Genomic DNA, 2,884 nt, shown 5'->3' with positions numbered 1-2,884 from the left:
CTTGTCCTACCCGTTCGGCTAACGACCCTCCACCAGTCAAGGAAGCGGTGGGTGAGAGTGGATACCCATTAAACTGCCATTTTATAGGCAGTAACCTTATACCCCCTTATAGACTGGCTTCGTGAATGAGGCCTACTAACGGTAAGACTGACTTTACTCTTATACATATATATATATATATATATATATATATAAATATTATTAACTTATAATATTATAAAGTATAAGGGTTGAATTTTAGATTTTAAAATTCTAAGGGCTAACTTGGAATTAAAGTATTCATAAGTGAAAACTTTTCAAATTCCAAAACTTGAGGGCAAGTTTTTGAAATTCTTCAGAACTAATTAATTCCATAACTTATGTGTTTAAAGTAGTTTTAATTAAAAGACTCTTCAAGTTCCATAACTTGAGGACAAGTTATGGAAGACTTTAAACTAATAAAAGAATGTAACTTTTCTTTATTTTGTAATTTATGGAATTAATTAAGGTTACACATTTTATTACTTAATGAAGTGACTCTTGAACCTCCATAACTTGAGGACAAGACTCTTCATTTTTGTAACCATTGCCAACTTTTATGAGTTTTGTGAAACTTAAATGTGACCTTTCATGTAACTTGAGGACAAGTTACACAAACACATTTTAGAATCATCTCTTAGATTAAAATAGATTGAAAACACATAATCAATTAACTTTTCTCTTAATCTAAGCAACTCATAAGAACAAGATAATTCAAATCAAACTTTTTCATGTAATTAGTCTAAACCTTAAACTAATACAAAACATGAATCTATTGACAATTATCTCTTTGAAATTGGATTAGCATGAACATTACCACATCAAAAACAAGTTTATAGGATCAAAAACAGCTTATGGTAATGTTCCTAGTCCATTTCTAGCCAAAAAACTCGAAGATATGCTGTCAGGGGCTCCTACTCGTCGAGTGTATGAACCTACTCGACGAGTAGGATGATTTTCTGCATGGACTCGGCGAGTTCATCAGTGGACTCGGCGAGTCCAGTGCCCAGAATGCCCGAAATTCAACTTTTTCAGCATTTTTCAGCAATTTGCATCAAGTATAATTGAAAACAAGCCTAGGCTCTGATACCACTGATGGGTTTTGAGCATTCTAACACTCCTAAGTGTACATGCAACCCTAAATACCTTGGATCTATGTTTTCTCTATTATACACGAAAATATGAACTTTCCAAGGTATTCATCCTAACTAGCATAATAACATTGATTCATATGAATATATCAAGTTAGAATTACATACCTCTTTGATGTAGAATGTCTTCATGAAGCTTGAGTGCCAAGTGCCCCAAGTGTGACACCTCAAATGGTTCACACAACACCAAATACACTTGTAATAGATTAGAGAGAAATCCACACTTCATAAAAATCGGCTAGCCCTTTCACACATAAACTCTAGTGTCGATTTTGTCAACAATAAGATGCTTATATAGTTAGTGACAATTAGGGTGAACCCTAATTGTCATGGCTTTCCATTTCCTTGGATCCATGGGTTCAAATACACCATGGAGCATCCATGGAGCATCCTATGGGTTTTAGCCCAACTTGATAATCCATGGAGTCTTAGCCCACTATACAAGTATGGATGATTTACACAATCAACCCATATATTTAATTAGTCTTCTTTTGATCACTTAATTAATTTTAGATTAATTCTTGATCAATACTAATTAAATAATCTTATTAATATATTAGAACTTATAATATATTAATAAACCTTAAGTGTTATTTCTCTCATTTTAGTCTATCCAAAAGTATGATGCCATGCAACCCAAATGGACCATGCGGGGTCGGGTCAAGTCTTACCAATTATAGTTATGGACTTAGACATTAATCCAACACCATCAGCTGCACCATTTGTTGCTTCATCATCTATGTCTCATCCACAAAGTCAGTCTTTTGTTGTTCTACAAGCTGTTTCCTCCTCCAAAGCACCAGTTATGGTTCCTACTCCCAATCCCAAAGAAAGCGATGAAAACTTAGCTCTTGCCACTGGACTTGTCAATTACTATAATGCTTTTGTAGCTGGAGAGCTTCCACCTCAACTCTCATTTGCTGATCTGGATCAAATTCATCCAGAAGATGTGGAAGAAATGGATATTACTTGGCAGATAGCAATGGCAGTGTTCAGGGCAAAGCAATTTGCAAAGAATATGGGAAAGAACAACTGGGGGATGAATGCTGACAAAAAGGTTGGGTTTAACAAGGGCAAGCTTTGATGTTACAATTGCCACGAGCCAGGTCATTTTGCTCGTGAGTGTCCGAAGCCAGACAGAAGGGTAAGCAATGATAGAACAATGGTTCCAGTGGGAAATAGTCGTGGAAGTGCTGCTATCAACAGTGAGACTGCTAATCTGGCAGTGGTTGCTCAGCCCTTTGACTGGGAGGAACAGATTCAGGCACTGAATATTTCAGGACCTGAGAGTGCTTACTTTGCTCAAATCGATGATGCTCCAGAAGAGAAAGCTGAGGTTGATCCTGAAGAAGAGATGATGGAGTTGCAGTTTGCCTTTATGGTATCTTCTACTCCAGAACCTGAGAAGAAAGAGGTAAGCCGGTCTTCCTGTTCTCAAACATGCATTGATAATGTCAAAAATTTACTTGAGCATATAGAATTATTGCGTAGAGAGAACGAGGACCTAAAATATGAAGGGTATCAACTTAGGAAAGGACAGAAACCTCTAAAAGCTCAATTAGAAGCAAAAACAAATGATTTTAGAAAACTTCAGGAAGAGTATAGCAATAAGTGTGCCAATTATAGATTTGTGACTAAACAACTTGCTGAGTTAACTGCTGAGCTTGACACATTGAAAAACAAATTTGAAAATGCAGATTTTAATTTTAGAAAAT

This window comes from Lactuca virosa, chromosome 4, assembly GCF_052849685.1.
Source record: "Lactuca virosa cultivar CGN04683 chromosome 4, Lactuca_virosa_CGN04683_v6, whole genome shotgun sequence".
Taxonomy (NCBI): domain Eukaryota; kingdom Viridiplantae; phylum Streptophyta; class Magnoliopsida; order Asterales; family Asteraceae; genus Lactuca; species Lactuca virosa.
Note: the sequence above shows the minus strand (reverse complement) of the source record.